At 34.8% G+C, this 20,405-nt stretch overlaps 1 protein-coding gene across 1 annotated transcript in view; it reads right to left on the bottom strand.

Annotated features, from left to right (window-relative positions):
* GUCY1A2 (guanylate cyclase 1 soluble subunit alpha 2) overlaps window positions 1-20,405 on the bottom strand; it is a 265,199-nt gene that overhangs the window by 49,185 nt on the left and 195,609 nt on the right. The gene's annotated exons all lie outside the window — the stretch shown is intronic.

Raw genomic sequence — 20,405 nt, 5'->3', positions numbered from 1 at the left:
TTTTCTCCATATATTTCTTTCTTTTTCTTTGGGAAATATTTTTCAAGGTGTCCCTGGATTACAAGAATAGAAACATACCTGATAGGTCCTACGTGTCAATCAAGTTGACAGCTATAAAATAAAATTAGCTATTCTGCTAAAGTTTAACTTTTAAGTATAAATTTTTAGCTCTGGAATTTAATCATGTGGGTTCCTCTGAAATGAAAAGATGCCTAGTTAATTATCTCTATGTGCCACAGCATATTAATTCACATGTCTCCTCTTTAAGGATGCTATCCTAATAGGAAAGTGCTGCTATGTAAAATATTTGAATAGCCCAATCATTAGTGCATTTTGTACTTTTCACAGCAAAGGCTTGATAATGACAATTCTAATAATAGTTAATGAGAGGAAGGGCTAATTATCCAATCTGTGGTAACCTCAGTGAATTTTGGAAGTTGTCTCTAGAATCACTACATTAAAATGTACATGTCAAAGGAATGAATATGTTCAATTTCTAAAGTCTCATTAGCTTAGGCAGTAAAGGATGTACAGTAGAATTGGATATGATCAGTTTAATTAAGCCCAGCTTGTGAAGACTCCCTTCTGAAGTTTTACTCTTCTTTGGCCAGTGTCACTCATCTAGCCATTAGATACATCACTTCTCTATTCCCTTAGAGATTCCCTTCCTGGGAATGGACATGGGTGGTTTCCAATATGTCTGACTACAGACAGGAATGGTACTATTTTACAAGCCAGGTTCCTGAGCTAAGGTTATTAATAGACTATATACAACACCCACAAGAATTTTCTGATTCATTTTAAAGAGTAAACTTCTATCTTTTGAATTTAAAAATTAAGATAATATTATGTTCCCTAAGTACTATCATAATGGGGTTACTTGTAGAATAAAATTATATACTAAATTACAGTTTTATACACCTATTGAGTACCTGGTATCAAGCAAAAGTAGTTCCTTGATAAATAATTTAGATGGAAAAGCAATGTATGGTAAACTAAATAAAGAATAAATAAATATATATTAGGCCATCACTTTCCCTACTTGTCAGAATGAATACTCTGCATTAAGGCATCCATTTTAACTTAATTGAACAAGTACTAATTAATTGCTTACACTATAATATATAAAGACCAACAAGACATAGCCCTGGAGATGAAAGTTCTAATACACAGGATATGCATAAACAATTTATTTGCAACAGCCGAGTGTGACAAAAGCTATAAATTTCCTAAAAAAAAAACACCCAAATAATTATCATTAAAAAGAATGTGAGGCCCTAACTGGTTTGGCTCAGTGGATAGAGTGTCAGCCTGCGGACTGAGAGGTCCCGGGTTCGATTCCGGTCAAGGGCATGTACCTTGGTTGCAGGCACATCCCCAGTAGGAGGTGTGCAGGGGGCAGCTGATCGATGTTTCTCTTTCATCAATGTTTCTAACTCTTTATCCCTCTCACTTCCTCTCTGTAAAAAATCAATAAAATATATTTTTTAAAAAAGAATGTGAGTATTGGGGATAACATAATAGAATTAAGCTGGCCAAGGAAGGATGAATAGAATAGGAGGACAAACAAACAAAAACACAAGACAAATAAAACAATAAAAACATGGCTAAAGTAAAGAGATGGCATTATACAGAATGGCAATTAGTCTGGAATGTTTAATGCCATAATATCATGGTGGGATGTTATTTGTTTAATTGGATGTCAGCTTGAAAAGGTAGCTTGGGAACAGATTAAAGGTACTGTTTAGTCCTTATTTTACAGGAGACAGAGAGTCAACAGAGTGGCTGTTTGGTCATAAACAGAGAAGAAGAATTTAGCATAGGGATAGAGGGAAGCTTTAAAAGATGACAATTTTTTGTTAATAGCAGAGGAAATTTTGTTGACACCTGGGGGCCAATTGAGGAGGAGAGATGAAAGAGGCAATGAAAAAAACAAACAAACACTTGCCCTAGCTGGTTTGGCTTAGAGAATAGAGTGTTGGATTGTGGACTGAAGGGTCTCAGGTTCCATTCCAGTCAAGGGCACATGCCTGGGTTGCAGGCTCAATCCCCAGTTGGGGGTATGCAGGAAGCAGCCAATCAATGATTCTCTCTCATCATTGATGTTTCTCTCTTCTTACTTTCTCTCCCTAACCCTTCCTCTCTGAAATCAATAAAAATATCAAAAAAAAAAAACACTTGAGAAAAGGACTATGTTAAGTCCTGTATACCTACAGATTAATATTGAACTCAGAATCTATTTTGTTTGATTGCCTTTACCTGACTGCTAATGATACTACTCATCACAATAATTATACCTGTCCTTTGGGTTTTTCTGTTTATGATTAGTGAACATGAATAAATAACTGTTAATACCCTCTTAGTGGCTTATATATGCTATACAAAATGTCAAGTATAGAAAAATGAGACTGATGGCAAAACTCGGATCATGATAGGTCAAAGGAAAAAAGAAAAAGAAAAAAGAGCAATGTAGGACAGAGTTGTGGAAGAAAAGTTGGGATTGTTCATAGGATGTTTTCTATCATTTCGTTTAATTAGGAAAGAAAGGGTCTATTGAGATTAAAGTAGTAAGGTTAAGAGACAATTTAAGGCCAGTAAAATTATTTGCAACTGACACAGCTAGAGCAGCTAAGATATAGTAAAATGACATCCCTGAAAATTTAGGGACCAGTTGAGTTAAAAAAGATATGCATTTATAATGGGTATTTCATTACCTTGATTATGTTATTTTCTCCATTAGTGTTCATTAATTCCAGACCAAGAATTTTCTATTTAGGTAGTCTGGTATGATGAAATATAAGGACAAGTAAAACTAGAGAGCTGTTAGGAGCAATGTTGAGTGAGATGAGACCATGGAATCCTGGCTAGATAAGGTATTATATGCATTGGATGGAGTCCTCCCTCAGGCCCAATTCATATGCTCAAAACCTAAACTCCAGGACCTCAGAATGTAATCCTGTTTGGAGATAGTTTCTTTGCAGATGAAATTGGTTAAGATGAGGACATACTGCAGTAGGGTGAACCCCTAATTCAATATGACTGGTATCCATATAAAAAGGAGAAATTCGGACACAGAGACAGACATGCTTGCAGGGAGAATTCCATGTGAAGACTGCCAAGTAATTGCCAGGAGCTAGGAGACACATCCTTCCTTTGTGCCTTCAGAGGACTTCGGGGCCCTGCCAATGCCATGATCTCAGGCTTCTAGCTCCAGAACTGTGAGACAATCAATTTCTATTGGCATAAGTCACCTAGTTTGCAATATTTTGTTATGGCAGCCATAGCAAATGGATACAGAAGACAAAGCCAAAAGATAAATAATAGACTGAAAACCTAAGTATGGATAAGGCCTGGAGGTCAGTGATTGTGAAAAAGGTGGAACAGGAAATGGTAGAAGAATAGAGGATGTGATTAGGGAAGGACATTAAGAGTTGCGATTCTAGAGTTGGGACAGTCTAAGCTGTTAAATTCTGGGGTATGGCTGTGCGTGAATTTCTGAATTGGGATGTAACAGCAATGCTAATATAGAATTATCATTTATAAAAATTTATGAGCATACATTGTTATAATATTCATAATTATCCCTTAGACTAGCTTCTTAATAAGTTAATAGTATCTATAACTTCAAATCTGGGCAAAGTGTAAAAATAATTACTCTAATTTCTTTGACATGTTTGAAGATGGCAACAATAAGAAATAATAAAAGATGTTCATTCCTGAAAACATATCAATACACTCTATTATTTTCAAAAAGAATACATTGTTAGAGGTGAGATGCAAAAGGCTTGGGGATTCAAACGGGTACTCGTTTACATATTGATGTTTTCTCTTCTTAAGCTAACAACTGACCTAGTTTAACAGTGGGAAATGCTGAAGGTTAGAAGAAGAAATTTACTTGTAAACTTTGACCAAATTCTAGTGAATAGTTGTCTCAAAATCTTCGTGGGGTTCTAGCAGAAGGATGACTCGGGAACAGGGAAAATACAATTCAGTCTTTGAAATAATTCAAAGGAAACAGTAAAAATAGTTAATACTCTGTTGATAGAAAAATGACACTCAAGAGGTCAAAATAATTAGACTTCTGCCACAGATTTGTGCAGTGTTTTCTACTTCTTTCATGTAATTGCCTCAAAAAGCACCTTTCCCAAATGATTATTTCTTCTAGCACAATGAACAGTTGCTGGAAAAAAACAGAAATGATTTCAAAATTATTTCTCCTTCTGGTTGGCCTTATCTTCTTCACTAGCTACCTTGGTAAGTTTCAAATGTGAATATTTCATTGCTAAATAGTTACATATATTTTTTATACTTGTTTTATTGTATGTGGAATGAAAGAATTGTCCTCCACTTGTTTTAATATTAAAATTACCAATTGTTAGTTATTCATAACTGCATTTCTTAAGTCCTATATAATTACCCTTCTGTAATTTATCTCTGGTTAGTGCTGGCTAAATTAGAATATAAGAAAAAAAGGAAGGGCATTTTAGCCCCAGTTCATAAAGCTGAAAGCTTAATTTAAAGTCATAATTGCTTTACCAGACAGCACAGCATATCATAAGACATCAGAGTCTTCAGACAAATACATTTGGCTCTAGAATCTGGCATTAACTGGCCATAGCAATGCCATAAAGCTGGATAGAAACATGTCTTCTTGCGACATTTTTTGGAATCAAAATACTAATCTACTTGAACACATTAACAACTTTTCCTTCTTGAATAAGGATTACTCATTTTAGAGCAAATTTTTGAAGGCGTAAACAATCCTTAAAACATCAAATTTAAAAGGTAATCTTTGCCATAATATTTATGGCTGATATATTATGCTGAGATTTCTGATAAAGTCTATATCTTTAAAATATGGTATGACTTTTGATTTCCTGGGCATGCCTTTTTTAACCATAAGATGAGAATTTTCACAAATTAAAGTTAAAAAAGTAAGTAAGAGAAAGAAAAATTATAGATAATAATGTTTGGATATAGTTTGCAATAATAACATAGCTAGATAGTGAAAAGTGGTTTCAATATAGCATAGGATGCTCCATGGCATGGAGTAAGACATCACACTATATCATAACCTCATTTTACAAACAATACCAGCACAATGAAGCTGTTCCACTTTATTTCATTATATTTTTGGTAGCAAATTACTCATTTCTATTTTGACTAGTAAAGGTAAAATATGAGCATGGGATACATTTAGTATGTTTCAAAAAGAAGATTCTGCATATGAAATTTACAGAAAGAGGAACATGAGAAAATAAGATTAAAAGAATGGAGACTACTATAAATTTATACAAATACCAAAAGTCAGTGTACCAGGTAAATTATATGGCAAAAACTTTGCAAATATAAAAGAATATTGACTTGCACAGCTAACGATCAGAGAGAAAAAGCAATATAATGCAAAGATATAATTATCAATGCCATAGCAACTAAATGAAATTCTCAATTTATCAATGCTGAGGAATTATCATAAAGAAATTATTTTCTGGATGAAAGGCCATTAAGTAAATTCAATTCCTTTATATGTTTTCTATATAATGCAGTTAAACTAATTCTGATATTTTGTATTTTCCAGTTGTTTCTCTGAACGTGTTTTAATTGGCATCGGTTCCTTCCCATTTAAATTTTACAGTGATGACTTGTGACTCATTAATAAGAAATTTGCTCGTATTAATTTCTGCCAGTACAGTTTTCTTTTGTGACCATTATTTCTAACTGCCTTAATATTCCAGGCCAAATGCCTGTCAGCACAATTGTGTCCAAAAAAAGTTGATGCTCCCACCAATTGTTAGCTGAGAAATTTTTTTCCTTGTTCAGTTTTAGTCACTGCCTGCTGATTGTGCCTTATAAATAGAATACATAGGAGAGATCTTGTGTTTACTTTATTTTTAAACTATATTTATGAGTTTTTAAAGTACAGATACAGATAAAGAAGGAAAAAAATAGTCCATGATGGTGCTGTCTGTATAACTCCCGCTCATTGTAACAATGAATACATACAGTAATTTGTGCACATATGGAAAATTTAAACAAATCTAAAACTTCCAGGTTAAAAGTAAAAACAAAAGCCCTTCTCATAAATTAACTAGTGCATTATTCATAATATTTTTTGAGTAATTAATTCTTAGGTAGCCCATAGAAAAATGGCAAGCACTTTTCTGAAATTGCGAGAAAGGGAACCTGAGGGGTGGAAGGTAAACAGAGAGGAGGCAGAGAACAACGCTCAGGTCTGTGGCGGAAGCCTGGTGAGAAATGTGCTCTGTGTTTTCTCTCTTCCATGTCTGTACCTTTTCTTGGGTAAGCTGCCAAGCACGGTGAAATAATCGAACATAGGCTATTAGCTTTCAGATAAACTAATAATCAAGACAAACGGGTTGAATGGAATCCTACAGTCTGAAAATCTGGGTGGCTGATTGAATTTTTAACTGAATGGATTTAAGTGACCAGATGTGTCGGGATTGTGTAGAGAGAATTTTGACTTAATGAGAACCAAGAAAAAAGCAGATTAGTATTTGGCACTCCCGCAGTTAGTCTGCAACTCAATTATGTAGTTTTGCACATGAGAGAAATTCAGCAAATGCTTGCTGGCTGAGTGATCAAATCATTTTACTATATTTTTCCAATCAGTGCTTTGGTTATTACAAATATAAAAGTGATCTTGGATAACTTAATATGCAAAGGATCAACTGATACCATCTGGAAAATAATATATCCTAAAGAGCAGTGTTTCTTTTGAATTCTCAGTTATGGTTTTAAATCTGTTTTCCTGGAGAAGACAGAGATTCCTACTTTTATACGAAGCTGATATTATAGAAAGTTATATTTTAATAGTATTCCCAACTAAATATTTTTCTCCAGAGATTTTGAAGTTTTATAAAACTACCAATTTGGGGCTTCTAATCTTGAATGCACACTAAATTATCCTCATTATTTCAACATCTCCATGTGATACCAATATAATAACCTGGTTCTTATTTAACAGGAAAGGAGCAAAGTGGAGACTAAATAATATAGGCATTACATTTATACAGCTTTGCCAGAAAGCGTCAGGTAACATTCTCCAAGTCTGCTCCCCACAGATCAGTGGGAGAAGGGACTAGACAACAGACACATGCCTAGTAAGGTCCGGGTGACATAGAAAATACTATCAGTCACACCTGGGAGCGAGTCAGTGGCCAGAATAGGCATGGCCACTGCAAGGGCATTCAATCTAAAATACTTAACTCCTAAACAAAGGAAGTTCTCTTTCTTACTGCTGATGCCTGACTCCTGGCTTGCGGAGCCCCCATGCTCTGCACCCCATGTGGACCCCACACAATGGACTAATGGGCTTTAACTAGCGTAATGCTACCTAGGACCCAGCTCACCACGGAACAGAAGCTCTGGACACTGGCCCTGCTTTTAGCTCTACTGAGACCTCAGCTGCACATTTTCCAGGCCTGGTTAAGAGGTCAATGTAATACTTTCAACAATAAAGAATTATTTTTTAAAGAACACTTTTCCCAACAGAAACATTAAAAAAGCAAACATTCTTTTGAACACTTTAAATATATAAAATTTTGTTTTTTAATTATATCTCAATAAAGCCAGGAGAGAGAAAAATAAAGGCAACGGGACTTTGGAAACCAAGAGCTGTAACGCTACACAAATAAAATCCACTCATTCTCCCATGCAAGTCTTAGAAAATGCCTTTCTAAAGCTACCGCGAGAACCTCACTCCCACTAGAGATGGAGGAATTCCACCCACCCAGTCCTCCGGCAACACATGTACAGTAGAGTCAATAGAGTTTGCCTCGAGTTAGGATGCCTTCCAATCATTGCACTGCTATTCCATCTAAACAGCCTTCCTTTTTTTTCTGATGGAATTTGATTATTTATTTATTTGTTAAATGAACACCCCTTTCTTAAAAAGAGAGAGAAGAGCAGGATTTTTTTCAAGTAAGATTAAAGTTATTACCTTAGTCATAAGATTAGGAATCATATGTTGTAATTATAGAGGTAGGAGAAAGTCATGGTTAAGAACATGGGCTTTGATTTGAATTCCAATTCTGAATCTACTCTTAGTCGTATTTACCTATTTACCTTTATTTGACAATAAGTCTCTTAACCTTCTGAGTCTTGGTTTTATCATTTGTAAATAAGGATAACGACTGACTCACGATCCACGTTATTTTAAGACATATAATAACATGCAATACATACATTAGTCCTCACCCCATCTGCGGTTTTGCTTTCCCAGGTTTCAGTTATCCGCAGTCAACTGAAAACATTAAATTAAAAATTCCAAAAATAAACAGTTCATAAGTTTTAAATTGCAAGCTGTTCTGTCCAGCATAATGAAGTCTTAATTTGTCACACTCCATCCCACCTGGGATATGAATCATCTCTTTGTCCAGCATATCCACACTGTATATGCTACCCACCCACTAGTCACTCAGTAATCATTTATGTTACCAAATCAACTGTTATGGTATCTCAATGCTTGTGTTCAAGTCACCCTTATTTTACTTAATAATGACCTCATAGCATTTCAGATATGCCAAGGAGAAGTTGTAAAAGTGCTTTCTTTAGGTAAAAAGTTGAAAGTTTTTTTATTTAATAAGGAAAGAAAAAATCATATGCTGAGATTGCTAAGATCTACAGTAAGAAAAAATTTTCTATCCATGAAATGGTCTAATTTATAAATTAAACTTTATCATAGGTGTATACGTACAGAAAACATAATAAATATAGGGTATATATTTATCTCACAAGTATTAAAATATGCTTAGCAGATACACATAATACTGTAAGTAAATTAACCACATGTGTGTCTGTGTGTGTGTGTGTGTGTAGAAAGAGAGAATGGAGAGAGAACAAGTGAGAGAGAGTGTGCACACATTCTACCTTAGCACAATACCTAGAACATAGTAGACATATATGAGAAGCAACAGTTATTAAATATTCAGATAACGATTCTATTCTGGGTATTCTAGTGAGCTACTGACCAGTATGGTGTAACAAAAGTTCAAAGTTTTTTTGTTTTGTTTTTTTCAAGCAGATACACGCATGTTCAAATTTAGTTCTGCAATTGACTAGCTGCATAATCTTGGTCAAATTATGTAAGCTTCTGAATCCCAAATTCTTTAAATGTAAAATAAGATGAATAAAACTTACTCTGTAAGGTTTGGGGGGGTGCAAGAATAAAAGAGAAAAAGTTTATAAAAGACCTGGCACAAATCTGACATATAGACGATATAGGATATATATTATTTTACCCTGATCTTAACATATATTCTTTAACCCCTTGAGGTCTTATTTCTTGAACTTTAAAATATGTAAGAACTGCATATGTGACTGTCATAGGGTTATTGTGTATATTAAATGAGATGACATATAAATTATCAAACCAACAGCTAGTGCAGATAGTTGGTTTTCAATGTCTTTCAACTCCACTTCCCTAGATATATACCAAGTCTACGAAGACACCAAAATACTGTAGGTCTGAATGTACAACATCTTAAATATTCTCTCTGAGAATAATTTAAGTCTCAGCCAAATGTTTCCAAAAACCTAACAAAAATCTGTCACTATTAAGACAGAAACATTACTGAGAGAAATCCAAGTGTCTATTTCCACTTGCTAACCATGTCAGTGATTGATAGGTGTTGATTCCATAAAATGTAATTTCTGGGAGGATTGGAGCCATATTATATCTGCTTCCCTTATATTCCCAGGGCCTAACCAATTGTCTAGAAAACAGTAAGTATCCCCAAAACACCTGTTGAACAAAGGAGTGAAAGTCACTCCCAGCAAGTTTCCAGCCAGGATCACACAGAAGCAGGCTTCCTCTCAGTTGGAACAACAAACTGCCTTCAAAGTAAAAGCCTTTCATCCTCTGAAACATTCAGTGCATAGTCTGAGCTTATGTTCCTATCAACCTGCTGATTGTATGATCATTTGACCATCAAAATAACTCTGTTTCTTCAACTTCAACATGTCTCCCACTGGGAGCTATATGCATGTATTTCAGACATCACTGTCAAAATTATATTTCCTCAAAGAGTGAGGTGTGAATTAATGAGGTTTTATTAATTTATATTTTTATGGTTGGTTTAACCTTTTAACAACAAGAAAGGGCAAGTTATAAAGCAGAATAATTTCTTAGCATTGAATCTACATGTAAATTTGATCTTGTAACATTGGCACATAAGGTGACAATTTCTGATGTAGTAGGAAGCATTACAAATGTGCAGAAATCAATTCAGCCATTAGGAAAAAGCATGAGTTGCTAGGAAACCACACTCCAAATAAGGAATATTATAGTAGTGACCCAGACAATTACCATATGGCTGACATGACATCAACACAATGCTTAACAGAGTTCTGAAATCACTTGTGACATTGAATTGTTCATACCATATTTGCAGCTCAGCTGATTAAAGAGTTGCCTTTCAATTACTCAAAAATTCAATTGTAGGGACCAAAAAAAATACAAAATCAAATTGAATTAATAACAAGAAAAATGCTTCCTGGAGCTTGCCACGTCTCTCCTATGTATTTAGGACACAGGTATGTAATTGGTACTTGGTATCTCCTAACTTTGCTTAATTGAATGAAGTCCATTTAATTATTTAAAAAATTTACTTTTGCTGAAACCGGTTTGGCTCAGTGGATAGAGCGTCGGCTGGCGGACTGAAGGGTCCCGGGTTCGATTCCGGTCAAGGGCATGTACCCTGGTTGCGAGCACGTCCCCAGTGGGGGATGTGCAGGAGGCAGCTGATCGATGTTTCTCTCTCATCGATGTTTCTGACTCTCTATCTCTCTCCCTTCCTCTCTGTAAAAAATCAATAAAATATATTTTTTAAAAAATTACTTTTGCATTACTAAGTGTTTGTATATTTAGAGGGGAAAAAAAAGGACTTTAAGAATATACAATAGCCCAGCCAGTGTGGCTCAATGGTTGAGCTTCAACCTATGAACCAGGAGGTCACAGTTCAATTTCTGGTCAGGGCACATGCCCAGGTTGTAAGCTCCATCCCCAGTAGGGGGTGTACAGGAGGCAGCTGATCAATTATTCTCTCTCATCATTGATGTTTCTATCTCTCTCTTCCTCTCTCTACTTCTCTGAAATCAATAAAAAAATATTTTAAAAAATACACAACAGTCCTGGCCAGTGTTGTTCAGTGTCTAGAGCATTGGCCTAAGCACCAAAGGGTCACGGGTTCAATTCCAGGTGAAGATTATATACCTGGGTTGCGGATTTGATCCCCAGCCTCAGTTGGGGCACATGAGGGGGAAACAACCATCGATGTATCTCTCACCTTCATTCCCCCCACCAACTCTCTCTCTCTCCTTTCCTTCCTCCCTTCTGATTTGTAGAAAAAAACAATACAAAACAAAATATATGCTGAGATTATGGTTGGTTGATTATCTTTTGTGTGCTAATTTTCAGGGGTCAATTTACTTTGTGTAATTTCAGAAAACTATAGTTACTCTGAAATAATTTTTAAATGTTTATTTGGAGCTAGATGTGAGATTTTGAGACAGAATAACCAAGGACATAGAACCTAACAGTGTGGTTAGTGTGCAGACAGCACATTACTATTTTACGAATTAATCTCTCTTGCTAATTGTGCATCATTTTTGGTATTGTCAGATTCAAGCTGCTAATGTGGACATAAGTGCATATGACAATTAGCCATAAAAGAGAGTAAGTCAAACTGGCAGTAAAAGATAAGAGCTCTCTTGTTCAATAATGCCAGAAAAAGGGACCTTACTCCAAAATATAATGGGCTGACCTATCCCCAAAATGGGTTTGGGAAATCATGTCTTAAAGTCTCTTTATGAGTGAGAAATGGCAAGGCAGAGATTCTGACTCTTTACTAAAACTCAGGTAAATAAGAACATGAGTTACCTAACTACTTGGAGGCCTCACACTTCTAAAGCTTACCACACAGAATCAAATGAAAATGAATGCCTAATATAATGTTTAGCCCAGTGGTCGGCAAACTCATTAGTCAACAGAGCCAAATATCAACAGAACAATGATTGAAATTTCTTTTGAGAGCCAAATTTTTTAAACTTACACTATATAGGTAGGTACATTGTTATTAACTTAATTAGGGTGCTCCTAAGGCTTAGGAAGAGCCACACTCAAGGGGCCAAAGAGCCGCATGTGGCTCGCGAGCCGCAGTTTGCCGACCACTGGTTTAGCCCTTTGTTAGGACATTGTAAAATACTCTCGGGGGGGGGGGGGGGGGGGCACCCTCTGGAGATAGGCTAAATAAATGAAATAGGTTATAATCTCTTTAAGGGTATTTACCCCATTGTGATATGGTTTAACTGGGAAACTTCCTAAAATGTTTAAACCACGTCTCCACTAAAAACGCATTTCTCTTCTGAAAATGGGGAAGTGTGAAGATGGCTGCAAAAAATCAAAAGGGGCAATTTTGTGTTTTACACACAACTTCATGCAAATCAATTCAGCTTTTCCTCATTGCTTGGTTTTATGTTTCCTTTCACTGATGTATTATTACTAATTTTTTTTCCTGTGGCAAAATGATACAAATACATTCATGAAGAACTGCTTGGAAAATCTGTGTGACAAATATAACAGAACTCTTCAGCAAGGCCAGCACTTTTTGAAATGTGTGTCTGATAAATGATTTTTGACAGACTGAATATACAATTAAAAGTCTGTGACTATATTAGGATTAATCATGACAAATTAGCAATGGAATCCTATCTCATCGATATACACATTACTGTATAGTATCGTGTATTAAATCATTAGGCTGACATCCTACAGAAGGATTGTCATATAAGGCTTTAAGGGTGCACTGTCTATTAAAGCTTGGCCTAGAGCACCAAGCCAGGACAGCAATTCTATCGTTAAAACAAATTTTTCACTCAATACATAAAAACACTTAACTAGGATTTAGGACACAATCTTTAAATTCAAAGAAAACCCTATGGAAAAAATAATGTCATTAAAAATATGTAGCTTCTGCCTCACAATCTACAATAAAAAATGAAAAAGGGAAAATAAACAGGGAAAAAGCAATGGAATATGACGGCTAACAGATGCCCACAACTCAACCTGGCTGGCGAACTTAATTGTCAAAATAGTAATGGGATAAAACTCACTATCCTCCCACATACCTAACTGAGCCTATCTCTCTTAAATTCTAATTTTAAAAATTAATCATTTTAGGTGGACTATCTCTAAAATAGATTGCTTATTTCCATTCTCTTAAATAGAACATCTAATATAAATTTAAATATTCTTGAAGACTAAAGCTATGAAGTCTAACTTGTTAGGCAATTCATCACTAAAAGCACTAGAGAAGCTTCAACATTATAAAATGTATTTAGTATGCTTTTCTTTAATGTCTGTAGTGTCTGGCAATTAGGAGCTCTGGCTATTTGCTTTTGCTTCCTTCACTTATATAGTGGAACTAATGGCAATACTTCTCTCCGGGAATCATTGCGAGACTTGAAAGAGTGATGACATGGAAAGAACTGGGAACCGTGACTGGCACACCTTTAAGTGCTTCCACCGCAGTTACGTATTGTTCTGCAGTAGCTAGTTTAAATACAGTTAAGTGTTCCTGTCTTCTCCATTTAAAGATAATTTCATCTGTGACTTGGGTTGAAAATAGGCATAAATGTAGATTAGTAAGGGTGACTCATTGTTAGTAAGAAAAAACACATAAAAATATACATCACTTTAAACTGCCATTTCTAGTCAAAGCAGATGATATAATGTGAACAACCCTCTGCAAGTGGGCTCACAAAGCAATGAAAATGTATTGCAGCGAGACCTGGGAGAAGATGAGCCAGAGGAGAGATCGGCACTAGTTTGAGCATGTTTTTCCACTATGGGCATCTTCTGCCTTCAGAAGTGACTGAGAGGGTGAGAAAATTAGCTGTACTTTTAAAAAAAAAAATTGTTGACAATATTACATATGTTCCCCTTGTTCCCATTGACCCTTTCTAGCCTTCCCCTGCCTCAGGTCTTCACCACACTGTTGCCTGTGCCCATGGGTTATGCGTCTATGCAGACGAGGTCTTTGGTTGATCTCTTCCCACCTGCCTTCTCTCTGAGATTCCACAGTCTGGATCCACATTTCTGTCTCTGGATCTATTTTGTTCATCAGTTTATGTTGTTCATTAGGCTCCACAAAGGAGTGAGATCATGTGATAGTGTCTTTCCCTGACTGGGTCATTTCATTAGCATAATACTCTCCAAGTCCAATTCTTCTTTTTTACTGCTGCATAGTATTCCATGGTATAAATGTACCACAGCTTTTTTTTTTTTTATCCACTCATCTACTGATGGGCACTTGGGCTATTTCCAGATCTTTGCTATTGTAAATTGAACTGCTATGAATATAGGGGTATATATATATATTCTTTCTGATTGGTGTTTCAGATTTCTTAGGATATATTCCTGGAAGGATTACTGGGTCAAATGGCAGTTCCATAGTTAATTTTATACTATTGACAACATCACAGGACTACAGGGACAAACATTAGCGGTCTTAGCTAACCCTTCATACTTTGAGAGGAGACCCTGAAAGGCAACACCATAGGTGTAATGGCAATAACATCAACATAAGGTGAATCAGAGGTAAATTTCCCCTCAAAGACCTAAACCCAGTGTTGATTGCTTGAGCTCTTGGCAATTTCCAACCAGAGCACATGCAAAATTTCCCTACAGGAGAGTAACATCATTCTAGGTCACAAGTTATTTCTATAATTTTTGATACATAATCTCTAGCACTCAAAACATAAAATAATTAGGCACACATGAGTCAAGTAACATGACTAAAAATTAAGTGAATAAACAAACTATGTAATAGACCACATGGGATCTAGAGAATGGATTTATCAATCAAAGAGTTTTAATTAACTATGGCTTGTATATTTAAGGAAATAAAAACCATATAAAATTTTCCAGATTAATGAAAACTTAAAAAAACTATAGCCCTAACTGGTTTGGCTCAGTGGATAGCATGTCAGTCTGCAGACTAAAGGGTCCCAGGTTCAATTCTGGTCAAGGGCATATACCTTGGTTGCCGGCACATCCCCAGTAGGGGGTGTGCAAGAGGCAGCTGATCAATTTTTCTCTCATCGATGTTTCTAACTCTCTATTCCTCTCCCTTCCTCACTGTAAAAAATCAATAAAAAAACTATAAACTGCTATAAGCAACATTAAGTATTAAATACATGGGTTTAGTAGATGATTTTCATAACTGATTGGGGAGAGTATTAGTGAGAAGGTAGATCTCAAGAGAATATGTAAACTTAAGCTCTGATAATTAAACATGAGCAAAATACAAAAGGGAATCTGTTGTAACCTTATCTATTGGTAAACTCTCAGTGAAACATACTTTAAACACATTATTTTTTAAAAAAACATAAACCTATTTCTAGTATCAAATAAATTCATTATTAGAATAGATCTACTAGTAAATAGATTTAGGCATACATTTTAGCAGTAATATTATGTAATATTTTTGGATATTATTGTTATAATAAAACAATGATTTACTAAAATGCCAGTATGTGCATTATCCAGGAGATTAAAAGTAAATTAAAATGGACCCTGACGGGGTAGCTCAGTTAGATAGTGTCATCCTAATGTGCCAAGGTTGCAGGTTTGATTCCTGGTCAGTGTACATACAAGAAGCAACCAATGGATGCATATATAAGTGGAACAATTGTTTTTCTTCCTTCCTCTCTCTCTCAAATAAATAAAATTTTTTTTTTACAAATTAAAATGTGTTTAATGGATAAACATGAGAAGCAAGGATAAGTGGGCTCAGTATCTTGATAGTGAGTTCATATAATGCCTATGCACTTCTTTCTGACTTCTTAGGTTTATCATCTTAGATATAGATTCTAGAGGTAGAACCTTTCAAATAAGTATACACACTTCAAGATGAAAAGTATCAATTAGAATTTTATAAATAAAAAATTATCAAGAATCACAGGGAATTAATCCAAGTTCTCAAATAGTTTTGTTTTCTAAATACAGTCTTTGGCTGTACTCTCATGATGCTAACTAAATATTACTACATTTGCAAAGAATAAATCCCTTCAAATATTAAAATAATAGCATTAGGTTTCCTTTATAAATAACAGCTACTTTTAAATTAACTGGAAAATATTTATTTCATAATCTCAAAAATCCTGTAAGTTCATTAGAAGACTTAATTGAAGAGTTAAGGAGCTAGAATTTAATGTGTATTGTACATTAATGGTCCTGCCTTTGAACTAAGCAGTTAAAAGAAATTCATAGCATTTCCCTTATTTGCAATTGAGATTGCTAAACACGTTAGTATTAGAACATGACTATGCAATGTTATTTTAAACTCTATTTCACAATCTCTATAATTGCTTCATTATATAAAATGTACTGTTCTCTGAACTAATGAAGAAAATTTGCATTTTTATATTTATGTGATGAAATTCAATGGAAATATTTTTAAAAACTGAAATCTAGACATAAAACTTAGATGTCTGGATACTAACACAGTTTTCAAAAGCTTTAAATCATGAAAATGTTACTTTTCTTTCTACTACATGTTTAATCACATACTCTAGTCAGACCTCAACCCAGCTTCCCTTTCCTTACTACCTTTTTTTAAAACAAAAAAAGCACAGTGATAAATGTTTTCTCATTTTAATCAAAGAGTGGTTAAATTATTAGTAAAAGTTAGTCTTTATGCACTAAAAACTCTATTCAAAATACTTTGAGCCCTAGCTTGTTTGGCTCAGTGGATAGAGTGTCTACCTGCGGATTAAAGGGTCCCGGGTTCAATTCCGGCCAAGGGCACATGCCTGGGTTGCGGGCTCAATCCCCAGTAGGGGATGTGCAGGAGGCAGCCAATCAATGATTCTCTCTCATCATTGATGTTTCAATCTCTCTTTCCCTCTTTCTTCCTCTCTGAAATAAAAAAAAGTATATTTAAAATACTTTCATAATATTAGGTTTACAAGTTAATGAACAGCATGAAATCATATTTTTTAGTGAAATCACCAGATAGCTAGTTCAAACAAAAGAGAGAATGTGAAGCTGATTTTACTTCTCTTCAGTTGTGTATATTTTAAGAAATAAGAAAACCAGATTTCCTCTAGAGAGGGAAAAATGGAATAGGCAGATTGCAGCATTAGAATAAACATCATATTGAGAAAGTAAAAAAAAAATTCTTAGTCACTATTTTTAAAAACAATTTTAATTAAAGTCACTTTGGGCTGAATTTTTAGAATTTATTATATAAACAGACCATATTTGTGTATCATGCTTTGTAGAGTCAATCTAGAACTATGCTGAGTTTCATTAGACTTCTTATCTATAATAATAAAAGAGTAATATGTTAATTAGACCAAATGTCCTTCCAGACATCATTCCGGATGTCCTTCCAGGCGAAGCCAGGGCCAGAGGGAAGCTGGTGCTGGCAGCTGGGGGAAGGAAGGGCTACTCCTGCACAAATTTCCTGCATCGTTCTTCTAGTAGAAAGATAATTGGCTTGAAGTGAAAATATGAAATGCTATATTCTGTGTGTGTGTGTGTGTGTGTGTGTGTGTGTTTAGTTAAAAAAGTTAACCCAGTCAATTTTACAGTTAATGATTCAAGGATATTATCAAACATTTACAAGCAATTATAATAGATAATTCAGTTTCCTATTCCCCATCATGACAGGTGCCTCAAAAATTTATAAGGCATATAAAAATTATCAATCTATTTTTCAAAATTTGCGAGGTTTGGGGAGTTTTCTTTTGAGCAAGTATTACAACTCAAATGGCTTAAATTTTAAATAGCCTAAAAACGTGAATATTTTAAAGTAAACAATCAACAGATCACATATCAATTCTAATGTAACACCCAACTATTTTTAATGAATGATTATTTCAATGAATTTAGAAATGTTCCCATGGCACCAAGTTAGAAGCCAATTCAAAATCAAATTAATGTACTAAAAGAAAACAATCCCAAACCATGAAATAATATAAAATAATAATGAAGCTAAAATTATTAAGGTGGTTTTAATATTTTGAATTCTCTTTCTGCATTCTTATTAAATCTTTATGGACATTTCCTCTCCTGGATTTAATAAGACTGTCTGATTCATGAGACAGAGCTAATGGTGTCTCCCACAAATAACAATATAGATGAGCACACTGTAAAACACAACTCCCTGGTTTTGTTCTTTGGTCACTTAAATTGCTTTGACAAGGATGAATCAATACAAACATATCTCCTGCAAAAGAAAATCCAAAATAGAAAACCCATCCCAAATGATAGCACTGCCCAGCTGGAAGTCTTGAAAATGTAAGAGCTGGTAGGAATGCAACGTGGAATGTGTCTATTTGCAGTTTGCAGCTGATCTGAGACAGCTTCCTTGTGTTTGCCTGTTTCTCCTGACCGTGATAGAAGTGCCATCCTATACTTGATTAACTAGATAATTATGTCCTGACTTGAACTAGGTGTTGTTTTTTAATGCTCCATGATTTTCTGTTTTCACCACTGGTAGGAGTTTTCTTTTTCTACGTTTTAAAATGATCAAGTATAAACATATATGTGCACACTAAAGAGTAGTAATAAAAGGAATAATTGCACACTATGACCCTTATGTCCATTTTCCCTACTGCCTCCTCCTTCGCGTCATCACTTTCTTTCCCTTTGAATTAAGCACCATCATGAATTTTGTATTTATCATTCCCTTTCTTTCCTTTACATTTTCCCCATCAATGCAAGTATTTCTAAATAGCACATGTTTTCAAATTTTCCCAGTTGTGAAATGTAATTAAATGCAGTAAAACTACAGAATTCCTCTATGACTTGCCTCATTTGATCAATATTATGCTTTTGACATTCATCCATGTTGATGGTAATAGCTGAAGTAATTCATTTCCCCAACTGTATAGTATCCCAAGGTGTAAGTATATCCATTAGGTGGATATTTCAGTTATTTCCAGTTTGAGATTATTATGAAAAGTATTGCTGTAAATAATCGTGTGTGTAACTTCTGCTACACGTGCACAAATACTTCCCTGGAGCAAATGCCTAGGAGAGCGATTGCTGGGTGGTAGAAAAGGCACAAAGTGAACCTTACTGGTTAATGCCAAGGACATTATACCATTTACACTCCCACCAGCTGTGTGTGAGGTTTGCTTCAGCACCACAGCCTCACCAACAGTGGCACTGTCAGACTTTCGAAGTTGTGCCACACTAGTAGCAAAAAAATATTACTATTTGCAAAAAAAAAAATTGTTCTCCAAGTCAAAAAATCTAAATTATAAATTTATAGTTTTACTAGAGGCCCAATGCATGAAATTCGTGCAGCCCTGGCTTCATCAGGAAGGTCGTTCAGCTATCCAGTCTAATTAGCATATTACGCTTTTAGTATTATAGATAGTGTTATCTTTGACATTTAACCCATCCAGAATTTCTTTATGTGCAGACTCATGAACTAGGTATTTAATTTTAACATTTTTTTACATGGATAACCAATTATCCCAAACCATTTATTGAATAGCCCATCCTTTGATAAAAGTCACCATTGTCATTTATCAAATCCTCTTTTTCTCTGACGTACTGAAGTGTCATTAAGAGAGGTTTAGTTTTTGGGTTCCTGATTTATCTTTTGTGGAATTCTTTAGAACTACTGTGTCTGAGAATTGATTAATGTCTTTTAAGAGTTCCAAAATTTTTTCCTTTTTGCATTGCCTCTATTAAGTCCATTTGGAACCTCAATTGGACATATATTACATCTTCTCACTCCTCCATGACTCCTTCATTTTTTATATTTTATACTCTCTGATTCATATTTTATCATTGTTAAGTCTCAGAACTTAATATGGATAATTTCTTCAGTTCTAACTTCAAGTGTACTAATTTTTGCTTCAGCTATGTCTAATCTGCTTTTATATTCATCCACTGAGCTTTTTAAAAAAACATTATGTTGACTCCATACAAGTTCTCTTGTTCTTTTTCAAATCTACTGTTTCTGCCTCACATTTTAAAACTTCACTTTTATTTCTTTCATTATATTAAATATTGTAATTTTTATTCTGCCTGAAAATTGTGATATTTGACAACACTCCAGTTCTGTTTTTCTCATCTTATCTATAGTGCTTTGTTTTCCAGAGTGAATGTGTGTGTGTTTGCTTGTTTATTTTATTTTGTTTCGTTTTGAATATCAGCCACAGATTTTCCAGAGATTGTTATCTGTGGAAAGTCTTTGAAGATGAGATTGAAGTTGTCTTCCCCCAGAGAGGAAATACTGTTTCCTACTCTCACTGCTAGTGACAGAGCCCTTCATTTAAGTTCACCACTTAAATTTTGTTCAATCTGTAGCCACGTGTGATTGGCACATTTCTCTCTTTTCTATAACTTCAGTGTTGTGCTT

Source organism: Myotis yumanensis, unplaced genomic scaffold, assembly GCF_028538775.1.
Source record: "Myotis yumanensis isolate MYYU_CA2020_CCGP unplaced genomic scaffold, mMyoYum1.0.hap1 SCAF_10, whole genome shotgun sequence".
In the NCBI taxonomy this organism is placed as follows: Eukaryota; Metazoa; Chordata; class Mammalia; order Chiroptera; family Vespertilionidae; genus Myotis; species Myotis yumanensis.
This window is presented reverse-complemented; position numbering and strand designations above follow the sequence as displayed.